The 14,368-nt window shown below is 35.8% G+C and overlaps 1 protein-coding gene across 2 annotated transcripts in view; it reads right to left on the bottom strand.

The window, feature by feature from the left end:
* The window catches only part of LOC140516104 (U1 small nuclear ribonucleoprotein C), a 34,779-nt gene that overhangs the window by 6,568 nt on the left and 13,843 nt on the right, over positions 1–14,368 (bottom strand). The gene's annotated exons all lie outside the window — the stretch shown is intronic.

Below are 14,368 nucleotides of genomic sequence, written 5' to 3' on the forward strand. Positions count from 1 at the left end.
TTAATAATAGAATATATTGATATTATATAATGTTACATATTAGTGTAATATATGATAATATATTAATATATAATATAAATAAATAAAATAATAAACGTATATAGAAAGTCAAGTAAATACAGTCCAGATTTTAAAACCAAAGATAACACTGAAAAACCAAATGATAGGCTCAAGCTCACTGATAAATGGCTATAAAAATATTAAATGGAATATTAGCAAATAAAATACAAAAATCCATAAAAAATTATTCACTATAATCAGTAAGATTTATTCCACAAAGAGGGATATGGTTCAGTATTAGGAAAGGGATCAATATATATCGGAGTGTTTCAATAAGAAAACATTTAAATTATGAAACCCTAGCAGGAAATATCTGATAAAATGCAGCATGCATTCAAGATTTCTAAAAAATCTTTCAAAAGAAAAGCAACACAGAACTTTTTTCTTAACATATTAAATAGCATCTACTTGAAATCCCATCAACATCATTAAGCAAAGGAGAGACATTAAAAACATTCTCATTAAAAACGGAAACAAAGAAAGGGTGGAGTGATGAAAATATAAACATGATAAACACACACTGCTGGAAGCACTTCACTCTGGTGCAATATTTTTGAAGAAAACAAGTGCTGTGACCACATACCCTCACAACTATGAAAGTATCCCCAAAGAAGTAATGAAAAAGAAAAAAATTATTTATAAAGAGATGTTTATAGCATCTTTGTAAAAACTGCATACAATAAAAAGAAACACAAACAAATACACTCCTGTAGAGAAGGGTCTAGTTATCTCCATTCAACTCTACCACACAGGGCAGGCAAGTTAGCCTGAAAGAGAGACATGCCAGAAAAGTCAAAGTACTGACTACCATCTCCCTTCAGAGTAAGATGAAGACAGTTCAGGACCCTGAACCCACAAAGTACAACACTCATTCCTATAAAAAAACACTTGAAAGTATAGGTACAAATGGATTTTCCTTTAAATTGATAAGAAACATTTACCTAAAACCATCGTCAAGCATTATTTGTAATGGGGATAAGCTAGAAGCCTTTCCAATGAAATCAAGTGTGTAACAAGGTGCCCACTGTTCACCAATATTATTCTTATTGTACTGGAAATCCTAGCAATAACAATAAGAGAAGAAAAAGAAACAGAAGGAATCAGATTGGGCAATGAGGTAATGAAAAGATCTCTTTTTGCAGACAATATGATGATATACTTGGAAAATACTAAAAATTCAACCAAAGTAAGTTGAAACAATAATTTTAGCAAAGTAGCAGGATATAAAGTAAATACACAAAAATCATCAGCATTTCTGTGTGTTACCACCAAAATGCTGCAAGAAGAGCTAGTAAGAGATACCCTATTTAAAATTCCTCTACAGAGTATAAAATATCTGGAAATACATTTTCCAAAAAAAAACCCAGGAATTATATGAACAAAATTATAAATAACTTTTTATACAAATAAAATCAGATTTAAATAATTAGAGAAATGGTAGCTGTTTCTGGGTAGCCAGGGCCAATATAATCAAAATGAAAATTTTACCTAAATTAATCTATTTATTTGATGCCACCCCGATTAAATTGCCAAAAAATGTTTACTGAGTTAGAAAAGATAATAACAAAATCCATTTGAAAGAACAAAGCAAGATATTTAAGAATATCAAGGGAACTAATGAAAAAAAAGTAAAGGAAAGAGGTTTAGCAAGTACCAAATCCTAAACTGTATTATCAGGCAGTAATGATCCAAACTATCTGGTACCGGCTAAGAAATAGAAAAGTAGAAGAACAGAACAGACATGCAATTTACAACAGTAAATGACTATAGTAACCTTGTGTTTGACAAGTGTAAAGACTAAGGCTTTGGGGATAAGAATTTATTATTGATAAAATTGTTGGGAAAGCTGAAAAGCAGTCTCGAATAAACTGGACATTTTACATCATTTACCAAGGCAAGGTCAAAATGGATACATGATCGAGATATAAAGGGAGATGTTACAAGAAAATTAGAAGAACAAGGAACATATTACCTATCAGACTTATGGATAGGCAAATAATTTAAGAATAAACAAGAGCTAGAGAGTATCATGTGGTATAAAATGGATAATTTCAATGACATTAGATTAAAAAGGTTTTGTACAAATAAAATCAATGTAGCCAAGATCAGAGGGAAAGTAGAAAACTGGAAAAAAAAATTTTACAGACAGTTTCTCAGATGAAGGTTTCATATCTCAGATATATAAAGAACTTGTAAAATCTATAAGAATATGAGTATTTCCCAAAAGACAGTTTTCTAATGTCAAAATCAAAACACTTTATAGTCATATAAAAATAGTCTAAATCATTATTGATTAGAGAAATGCAAATTAGAACAACCTTGAGATATCAACTGTCTAAAATGATAGAAGGGAAAAGCGACACGTGTTGGAGGGGATGTGGAAAAATCGGGACATTAATTCACTTCTGGTGGAAGTATGAACTAATCTAACTCATTTTGGAGAGCAATCTGGAATTATGTTCAAAGAGTTATTAAACTGCCTATACCCTTTGACCCAGCAATACCACTATTAGATTTGTTTTCCAAAATGATCAGGGAAAAAGGAAAGGAATCTATATTTTCTTTTTTTTCTTTTTTTTTTAAGTATTTATTTATTTAACTTTTAACATTCATTTTAACAAAATTTTGGGTTCCAAATTTTCTCCCCTTTTGTCCCCTCCCCCCACCCCAAAACACCGAGCATTCTAATTGCCTCTATCACCAATCTGCTCTCTCTTCTATCATCCTTCTCTGCCCTTGTCTCCATCTTCTCTTTTGTCCTGTAGGGCCAGATAACTTTCTATACTCCTTTACCTGTATTTCTTATTTCCTAGTGGCAAGAACAGTACTCAACAGTTGTTCCTAACACTTTGAGTTCCAACTTCTTTACCTCCCTCCCTCCCCACCCCTTCCCTTTGGAAGGCAAGCAATTCAATATAGGCCAAATCTGTGTAGTTTTGCAAATGACTTCCATAATAGTCGTGTTGTATAAGACTAACTATATTTCCCTCCATCCTATCCTGCCCCCCATTACTTCTATTCTCTCTTTTGATCCTGTCCCTCCCCATGAGTGTCGACCTCAAATTGCTCCCTCCTCCCCATGCCCTCCCTTCCATCATCCCCCCCACCCTGCTTATCCCCTTATCCCCCACTTTCCTGTATTGTAAGATAGGTTTTCATACCAAAATGAGTGTGCATTTTATTCCTTCCTTTAGTGGAATGTGATGAGAGTAAACTTCATGTTTTTCTCTCACCTCCCTTCTTTATCCCTCCACTAATAAGTCTTTTGCTTGCCTCTTTTATGAGAGATAATTTGCCCCATTCCATTTCTCCCTTTCTCCTCCCAATATATTTCTCTCTCACTGCTTGATTTCATTTTTTTTAAGATATGATCCCATCCTCTTCAATTCATTCTGTGCACTCTGTCTCTATGTGTGTGTATGTGTGCGTGTGCATGTGTGTGTGTGTAATCCCATCCAGTACCCAGATACTGAAAAGTTTCAAGAGTTACAAATATTGTCTTTCCATGTAGGAATGTAAACAGTTCAACTTTAGTAAGTCCCTTATGACTTCTCTTTGCTGTTCACCTTTTCATGCTTCTCTTCATTCTTGTGTTTGAAAGTCAAATTTTCTTTTCAGCTCTGGTCTTTTCATCAAGAATGCTTGAAAGTCCTCTATTTCATTGAAAGACCAATTTTTCCCCTGAAGTATTATACTCAGTTTTGCTGGGTAGGTGATTCTTGGTTTTAGACCTAGTTCCTTTGACTTCTGGAATATTTTATTCCATGCCCTTGGATCCCTTAATGTAGAAGCTGCTAGGTCTTGTGTGATCCTGATTGTATTTCCACAGTACTTGAATTGTTTCTTTCTAGCTGCTTGAAATATTTTCTCCTTGACCTGGGAACTCTGGAATTTGGCCACAATGTTCCTAGGAGTTTCTCTTTTTGGATCTCTTTCAGGCGGTGTTCTGTGGATTCCTTGAATATTTATTTTGCCTTCTGGTTCTAGAATCTCAGGGTAGTTTTCCTTGATAATTTCATGAAAGATGATGTCTAGGCTCTTTTTTTGATCATGGCTTTCAGGTAGTCCCATAAATTTTAAATTGTCTCTCCTGGATCTATTTTCCAGGTCAGTTGTTTTTCCAATGAGATATTTCACATTCTTTTCCATTTTTTCATTCTTTTGGTTTTGTTTTGTGATTTCTTGGTTTCTCATAAAGTCATTAGCCTCCATCTGTTCCATTCTAATTTTGAAAGAACTATTTTCTTCAGTGAGCTTTAGAACCTCCTTTTCCATTTGGCTAATTCTGCTTTTGAAAGCATTCTTCTCTTCATTGGCTTTTTGAACCTCTTTTGCCAATCGAGTTAGCCTATTTTTCAAGGTGTTATTTTCTTCAGCATTTTTTTGGGTCTCCTTTAGCAGGGTACTGACCTGCTGTTCATGCTTTGACTGCATGTCTCTCATTTCTCTTCCCAGCTTTTCCTCCACCTCTCTAACTTGATTTTCAAAATCCTTTTTGAGCTCTTCCATGGCCTAAGCCCATTGAGTGGGCTGGGATACAGAAGCCTTGACTTCTGTGTCTTTCCCTGATGGTAAGCATTGTTCTTCTTCATCAGAAAGGAAGGAAGGAAAAACCTGTTCACGAAGAAAGTAACCTTCTATAGTCTTATTTCTTTTCCCTTTTCTGGGCATTTTCCCAGCCAGTGACTTGACCTCTGAATATTCTCCTCACACCCACCTCCCTCCTGATTCTCCCAGCCAGCGTTTGGGGTCTGAGATTCAAATGCTGCTTCCCAGCCTTAGGGCTTTGGGCGGGGACAGGGCTGCTATTCAGTGTGAGATTAAGTTTAGCTGCTCAGGTGGGGGCAGGGCCGCCTCACGGGCTCAGTTCCCTCAGGGGGTTTATACAGAGACCTTCAACAATGGATCTGGGCTCCTGCCTGCTTGGGGAGCCCTGGTCTGCTCCCACCTCCACTGCTGCGTCCCGAGGGGGCCTGAGTTATGGGGGCACCCCACTCCCCTCTTGACCTGCCAAAGAGACTCTCTCACCAACCCCCGTCACCTGTGGGTGGAGGGACCTGCGTGGCCGCTGGAGAATCCGTCCCTGAAGCCTGCTTGGATCCGCTCCTCTCAGCACCATGCCATGGCTGGGCTGGGCTGGGCTCCGCGTCCACAGCGCAATGGACCTTTTGCGAGAGGTTTGCAGGGCTCTCTGGAACAGAAATCTCGTCCGCTCCGCTGTTCTGTGGCTTCTGCTGCTCTAGAATTCGCCGGGGGTTCTTTTTTTACAGATATTCTATGGGTTGCGGGTTCAGAGCTAGCGTATGTGTGTCTGTCTACTCTGCCATCTTGGCTCCGCCCCCAGGAACCTATGTTTTCTAAAATATTTATAGCAGCTCTCTTTGTGGTAGCAAGAAACTGGAAATTGAGAGGATGCCTGTCAATTGGGAAATGACTAAACAAATTGTCGTATGTGATTGTGATAGAGTACTACCGTGCTGGAGGAAATGATGAACTCGTTGATTTTAGAAAAACATGGCAAGACTTGCACAAAATAATGCAGAGTGAAATGAGCAAACATTGTGTACAGTAATAGGAATTTTGTTTTAAGAACAACTTTGAGCAACTAAGTCATTTTATACCAAAATTAATTACCAAGGACCTATGAAGAAATATGCTACTGGTCTCCAGAGAAAGAATTGATAAATAGAAGTATGCATAATATGGTTTTACATATACATACATACACAAACAAACACACATATGCAATGGTAGCCTTCTCTAGGATGAGGTGGGGAGGGAAGGAAAAAATATAAAAAAGTCCACAACAGAAAAGTGAGAAGGAAGTGTAGACAGCAGAGTAGCTTTGAAAACAATGAGCAGTACTCACCATAGAGTGTTTTTTTAAGTAAAGGGTGAGATACAAATTCATGGTTTATAATGAATCCCCTTTTGGTTGTGCTGTTGCATGGAAATGTTCTTTTCTTTTTATCTTTATGTATTCAAGTTCAAAATGAATAAAAAAATTTTTTTAAATGATCAGAGACTAACTTGGTTAGTGTTGTCATTTTTACCATATTGGCAGGACCCAGTCATGAAACACTTTTTTTTTTCTGTTTTGTTTCTGTGAATACTCTTTCATAATGCTATTTCTCTAAGACCTGGTAACAAGCAGAGACTTCAGAGGGTTAATGTATTTTGTTTTTTTCCAAGTGGAATTTCTCTTTCTATCCTTACCCTGAGTTTTGTCACTAATAGACAGACTTACAATGATTTCTGGGGATTACTTTTATATCCAACTTTGCTGAATGTATTATCTTATTTACATTTTTTTGATTTTACTAAGTAAGTCATCATATAGATCACAAAAAGATAATTTTGCCTATATTTATTAATTCCATTTATTTTTCTTGCTGCATCACTATAGTTAGCATTTCTAATTTCTAATGTGGAACAGGAATAAAGGTCTAGACTTGGATTTCTCTCACAAAATGAAAAACTCTTTGATAAAGAAACTTCCTCTAGCAAAGTAGGTCACCACCTCCAGGGTCACACAGATGCTGGTTATCAGAAGCAGGACTTGAACTTGGCTCTTCCTGGTTCTAAGGCCAGCTCTCTATATTTTACATGATGCTGTTTCTTTAATGTCTAATAATATATATATTATTTATAATAGATAATAGTATAATAACTTCCAATATCAAAAATACTGGTGCAGACAGTGAACATCCTTGCTTGACCTCAAATATTATTTGGGACATTTCCAGTGGTTTGTTCCATTAAAAATAATCCATTAAGGGATCGAAGGGCTTGGAATAGGACATTCCAGAAGTCAAAGGAACTGAGATTAAAACCAAGAATCACCTACTCAGCAAAACTGAATATAATGCTTCAAGGGAAAAAATGGTCACTCAATGACATAGAGGACTTTCAAGTATTCTTGATGAAAAGACCAGGATTCATGAGAAAATTTGACTTTCAAACACAAGAATCAAGAGAAGCATAAGAAGGTAAACAAAAAAGAGAAATCATAAAGGACTTTCTAAAGCTGAATTGTTTACATTCCTACATGGAAAGATAATATTTGTAACTCTTGAGACTTTTCTCAGTATTTGGGTAGATGGAGGGATTATACACACAATATCTATGTATCTATATATACATATATATATATATAGACAGAGAGCACAGGTTGAGTTGAATCAGAAGGGATGATATCTATAAAAAAAATAAAATTGAGGGGTGAGAGAGGAATATATTGGGAGGAGAAAAGGAGAAATGGAATGGGGCAAATTATCACTCATAAAAGAGGCAAGAAAAATCTTTTTCAATGGAGGAGAAAAGGGAGGAGGTGAGAGGGGAAAAGTGAAGCTTACCTTCTTCACATTTGGCTTAAGCAGGGAATAACATGCACACTCAATTTGATATGAAAATCTATCTTACACTACAGGAAAGTAGACGAGGAGGGGACAAGTGGGGCGGGATAATAGAAGGGAGGGCAAATGGGAGGAGGGAGTAATTAGAAGTAAACATTTTTGGGGAGGGACAAGGTCAAAAGAGAGAACAGAAGAAAAGGGGGGACAGGGTAGAATGGAGGGAAATATAGTTAGTCTTATACAACATGGCCATTATGGAAGTCTTTTGCAAAATGACACATATATAACCTGTATTGAATTGCTTGCCTTCTCAATGGGGATGAGTGGGGAGGGAGGAAGGGAGAGAAGTTGGAACTCAAAGTATTAGAAACAAATGTTGAGTACTGTTTTTGCATATAACTGGGAAATAAGAAACACAGGTAATGGGGTATAGAAATCTATCTTGCCCTACAAGAAAAGAGAGAAGATGGGGAAGGGAAGGGAGGGGTGTGATAGAAGGGAGGGCCATGGAGGGAAGGGGTAATCAGAATGCAAGGTGTTATGGGGTAGAGGAAAGGGAGAGATGGGGAGAAAAATTGGAACTCAAAATTTTGTGGAAATGAATGTCGTAATCTAAAAATAAATAAATAAATATATGTAAATAGTCCTTGTTCTTATATTTAGATAAATGGTCATATTTAACAAAGTTCTTCTCATTTCTAGGGTTTTTTAACATAAGCAGATACTGTATTTTGTCAAAAGTTTTTTTTCTGCAGTTCCTGATAGACTCATGTAATTTTTACTATTTGTTTTAATAACATGAAGTTATTATTTTTCCTAACTATACTTGCATACTTAGTATAAATATAACTTAATTATAATGAACTTTTTTTGTTACTGTGGTCTCTATGCTAATTTTTTAGAAATGTTATAACCACATTCATTAAAGATAGCAGATTTCTTTCTGAGCTTTACTCCTCCCTTGATTGGCTCTCCGGACCATATTTCTCTTATGGAGGGAATGTAGTAGTTTCTTTCTCTATTTTTGAAAAGTTTGTTTATACAGTTTAAGAATAATTTGTTCTTGAAATGTTTATTACAATTCACTTTTAAATTCTGGTCCAGGAGATTTTTTTCTTTGTGATTTCATGAATAGCTTTATCAAATTATGTTTACAAGATTAGCCTTTATTTTTCTAATAGTTTCGTCATTAAATTAGCCATTTTACATTTTCATAGTTATTCTTCAATTTTTTTGGGTAATCATTTCAGGTTATTTTCTTTTTTTCTTCTTCAATGAAGTTTCTCTGTCCCTCTTTTTGATCCAATTAACTATTAGTCCATCTGTCTTTTTACTCCTTTCTTTGAGGACAAAATTGATCATTTTTACTAACCTAAAGACATTTTGGGGGCTTTATATTTTATCTACTCCTAGATTCAGTGCCGATCATGACCTCTGTGAAAAATTAAACGCATATATCACTAAAAAATGACACATTTCATAGAAGAATATTCATATGGAATATCTAGAGTTGGCCTATGGAACACATGGTAACTTTCCCTTTCCTATTGCTCTTTTCAAATAAGTTTCTATAGATCCTATTTCAGTAAGAGGTAGCTAGACACCACACGAATAAATCCAGAAGATACATCCAGAAGTCATGGAGTCTTTCCTATAGGCAGAATAGCATTTAAATCATCCTTGAAAGTTATCTTGACATGGCACCTTCATAAAAATTGACCATGCATTAATACGAGAATAAAAACCTCACAACTAAATGCAGAAAAATTAAATGAATCCCTTTCAGATCACAGTATAATAAAATTATACTTAATAGATTAAAAATTAACTGGAAACTAAATAATCTAACTTTGGAGAATGAGTAGGTGAAAGAACAAATCACAGAAATAATCATTTCATTAAAGAGGATGAAAACAATGAGACAACAAACCAAAATTTATGAGATGCAGCCAAAGTAGTACTTAGGGGAAAATTTATATCTCTGAATACTTACACCAATAAAATAGAGAAAGAGCAGATTGATGAACACTAGATTACTATGATCATTTACTACTGTGTCTTATGTGCCTAACTGATTCCACTGATCTACCACTCTATTTTTTCCTATTTTTCTATTTTTTATTTTTATTTCTTTTTTAATTTATTTGTTTTCAGTTTTCTACAATCACTTCCATAAGTCTTAGATTTTTCTCCCTCTCAGTCCCCAAGATGGCATGCAATCTTGTATGGGTTCTATTATACATTCTTATTAAATACATTTTTACATTCATCATGTTGCATGGAAGAATTAAAATGAATGGGAGAAACCATGAGAAAAACCCAAACAAAGCAAAACATAACGCAAGAGAAAATATTCTGCTTCATTTTGCTTTCCAGTTCCATAGTTCTTTCTCTGGATGTTTCCCTGGATGTACCTCAAGAGTCCTTTGGGAATGTTTTAGATTCTTGCATTGCTGTGAAGGGCTAAGTCTACCAGAAATATTCCTCACACACTGTGGTTGTTGCTGTGTACAAAGTTCTCCTGGTTCTGCTCCTGTCACTCAGCATCAGGTCAAATAAGTCTTTCCAGGCCTCTCTGAAGTCTTCCTGTTCATCATTTCTTATAGCACAATAGTATTCCATTACATTCATATACCACAATTTGTTCAGCCATTCCTCAACTGATGGACATTCCTTTGATTTCCAGTTTTTGGCCACCACAAAGAGAGCTGCTACAAATATTTTTGTCCATGTGGGCCCTTTCCCATTTTTATGATCTCTTTGGGATACAGTCCCAGAAGTGGTATTACTGGGTCAAAGGGTATGCACATTTTTGTAGGCCTTTGGGCATCGTTCCAAATTGCTCTCCAGAATGTTTGCATCAGCTCACAGCTCCACCAACAATGAACTAGTGTTCCAACTCTCCCACATCCTCTCCAACATTTATGGTCTTCCTGTTTTGTTATGTTAGCCAATCTGATAGGTGTGATGTGGTACCTCAGAGCTGTTTTGACTTGCATCTCTCTAATCAATAGTGATTTAGAGCATTTTTTTATATGACTATAGATAGCTTTAATTTCTTCTTCTGAAAACTGCCTGTTCATATCCTTTGACCATTTATCAATTGAGGAATGACTTGTATTCTTGTACATTTGACTCAGTTCTCTATATATTTTAGAAATGAGGCCTTTATCACAGATACTAGTTGCAAAAATTCTTTCCCAGTTTTCTGCTTCCCTCCTAATCTTGCTTGCATTGGGTTTGGTGGTGCAAAAACTTTTCAGTTTATTGTAATCAAAATTATTCATTTTGCACTTCATAATGTTTTCTATCTCTTGTTTAGTCAAAAATTCTTCCCTTCTCCATAAATCTGATAAATACACTATTCCTTGCTCCCCTAATTTTTTTTATAGTATCAATCTTTATACCTAGATCATGTACCCATTTGGATTTTATTCTTGTGTATGGTGTCAGGCATTGGTCTATGCCTAGTTTCCGTCCCATTGTTATCCAGTTTTCCCAGCAATTTTTGTCAAACAATGAGTTCTTATCCCAGAAGCTGGGGCTATTGAGCACTGTGTCTTGAGTACCTAACATATTCCACTGATCTATCTGTTTCTTAGCCTGTATAAATTAGTTTTGATGACTACTGTTTTATAATATTGTTTGAGATCTAGTATTGCTAGGTTACCTTCTTTCATATTTTTTTCATTAACTCCTGTGACCTTCTTGATCTTCTGATCTTCCATGTAAATTTTGTTATTTTTTCTAGCTCTATAAGATAATCCTTTTGGTAGTTTGATTGGTATGGCACTGAATAAGTAAATTAATTTAGGTAGAATTGTCATTTTCATTATACTGGCTGGGCCAAACCATGAGCAACTGATATTTCTTCAATTGCCCTGATTTTATATATGTGAGAAGTGTTTTGTAATTTTGTTCACAGAGTTCCTGGGTTTGTCTTGGCCAGTAAACTCCCAAATATTTTATACTGTCTACCATTATTTTAAATAGAATTTCCCTTTCTATCTCTTGCTTCTGGGCTCTGTGGGTGATATATAGAAATGCTGATGATTTATGTGAGTTTATTTTATATCCTGCAACTTTGCTAAAGTTATTAATTACTTCAAGTAGTTTTTTAGTTAATTTTTAGAATTCTCTAAGTGTGCCATGATATCATCTACAAAAAATGATAGTTTTGTTTCCTCATTGCCTATCCTAATTCCTTCAATTTCTTTTTCTTCTCTTACTGCTACAGATAATATTTCTAGTTGATGATTGAATAATAGTAGTGATAATGGGCATCCTTCCTTCAGCTCTGATCTTACTTGGAAGATGATGGTATACTTAGAAAATCCTAGAGACTCAAGTAAAAAACTAGTTGAAGTAATTAATAACTTTAGCAAAGTTTCAGGATATAAAATAAACCCACATGTATTATACATATTACCAACAAAGTCCAGCAAGAAAGATAAAAAAGAGAAATTCCATTTAAAATAACTGAAGATAATATAAAATAGCTGGGAGTCTATCTGCCAAAACAAACCCAGAAATTATATGAACAGGATTATAAAACACTTTTCACCCAAATAAAGTCAAATCTAAACAAGTGGAGAAATAGCAATTACTCATAGGTAGGCTGAGTCAATACGATAAAACTGCCACTTCTACCTAAATTAATTTACTTATTCAGTGCCATAACTAATCAAAATGCCAGAAATTACTTTATGGAGCTAGAAAAAATAATAACAAAATTCATCTGGAAGAACAAAAAGTCAAGATTATCAAGGGAAACAATGAAAAAAAAAGTGAAGGAAGGTGGCTTAACCATGTCAGAACTCAAAATAATCTGGTACTAGCTAAGAAATGGCCACTTCAGGCACTCTGTGTGTTCGTCCTTTGCTGCCTAAGAAGACCATGCCATCAGAGAAATGATGACATGACTTGCACTTCACTTTGTTTTAAGTGTTTTTGAGTGAATCCAGTGACCAGATATTCATCAGGATGACTGGAGATGACCCAGGATAAGGCAATTGGGGTTAAGTGACTTGCCCAAGGTCACACAGCTACTGAGTGTCAAGTGTCTAAGGTGAGATTTGAACTCAGGTCCTCCTGACTCCTGCACTGGTGCTCTATCCTCTGCACCACCCAGCTGCCCTCAGGTACTCTATGGTGCAGCTAAACAGGCCTTCTTGCTAGTGCTGCTATACACACAGATGCAGGCACAGACACACAGCTCCTTCCTCTGAGCCTTGACACAGGTTTGTCCCCCATATCTGGAAAGCACTCTTTCATCTCCACCTCTCAGAATCCTGAGTTTCCTTCCAAATCCAGGTCAAATACCAGCTAGTACATGAGGCGTTTCCTGATCCACCCCACTCTCCATCTGCTACTGCCTAAACCTCATGGCCCTGTTTTAATTTTGTATTTATTTTGTATAGAAATATATGTGTGCATGTTGTCTTCCCTTCATGCCACCCCCCTCCTGTAACCCCAGAATGTAAAAACCTAAAGGGCAGGTACTGCTTCATTTTGTCTTTGTACCGCCAGTGCCTAGCACAGTGCTGGACATAGGGTAGATATTTAAAGTTTGGTGAATGATAACTTGATATTCAGTATAATCAAATCCTTCAGTCTATGTCACAGATGCAAATGGCACTTTTTATATGGGGCCTGCTACATATGTCTAAGTCGCAAACACTAAACATTTAGAAGAGGAAACAGAGACTTATAGAACCAATATGCCTTTATCCAGAGCAGGTCATGTCCCACCTCATGTCCCACTAAAGCACTGTTGGAGGAGCTATGAATTAGCTCAAGCATTCTGGAAAACAATTTGTAATTGGAGAGGACGGGGGTGGAAACTGGCTCAAGTGTTCAGGAAGAAATTACCTTTCAGTTTTATGGATAGGGAAAGCATTCACAATCAAACAAAATCAGAGAAGAGAAAGTGGAAAATTTTGATTATATGAAATTAAAAAATTTTCACACAAACAAAAGCAATGCAGTTGAAATTAGAAAGAAAACAGGTAACTGGGGGAAAACATAATTGCAACAAGTTTCTCAGATAAAGATCTCATTTCTAAGATATGTAAGAATTGATTTAAATATATGTGACTAAGAGTCATTTCCCAATAGACAGTCAAAAGATATGAACAGAAAGTTTTCATCAAAGCTATGAACTATAAGAAAAAATCTTCCAAATCACTAATAATTGGAGAAATGCAAATTAAAGAATCTTCAAGGTTCAACCTTCTGCCCATCAGATGGGCAGAGTTGACAAAAGAGGAAAATAACAACTGGTGAAGGGGCAATGGGAAAATGGGCACACTAATGTACTGGTGGTAAAGCTGTGAATTAGTCCCGACATTCTGGAAAGCAATTTGGAACTATGCCCAAAAGTTACTGTGCATATCCTTTGACCCAATTAGACTACTCCTTGTCTTATATGCCAAGAAATCAAAGAAAGAGGAAAAATATATATTTGTACAAAAATATTTATGGTAGCTCTTTTTGTGGCAGCCAAAAACTGGAAACTAAGAGCGTGCCCACTTATTGGGGAATGGCTGAACAAATTGTGGTATATGAATATAACATGCCATAAGAAACAGACAGTTTCAGAAGAAATTGAATGAATGAGGAGTGAAACAAGCAAAACAATTGGTATAATGACCACATTATAAAGAAAAACAATTTTGGAAAACTCTGATCAGAGGTCTAGAGGACTGAGGATGAAACATGCTATTCATTTCCTCACAGAGAGATGATGGTCTGAAAATGCAGAATGAGACAAACATTTTTGGACATGGCCAATCTGGGAATTTGTTTACGTGGACTATGCATGTTTGTTGTGAGGGCTTTCTTCTTTTTTAATGTTCAATTGGTGAGGGAGGGGGGATAGAAGGGAAAGAACTAGGAGAGAAAGGTAACATGCAATTTTTAAAAAATAAGTTTTTTAAATTAAAGAAAACCAG

The sequence above is a fragment of the Notamacropus eugenii genome, chromosome X (assembly GCF_028372415.1).
Source record: "Notamacropus eugenii isolate mMacEug1 chromosome X, mMacEug1.pri_v2, whole genome shotgun sequence".
Taxonomy (NCBI): Eukaryota; Metazoa; Chordata; class Mammalia; order Diprotodontia; family Macropodidae; genus Notamacropus; species Notamacropus eugenii.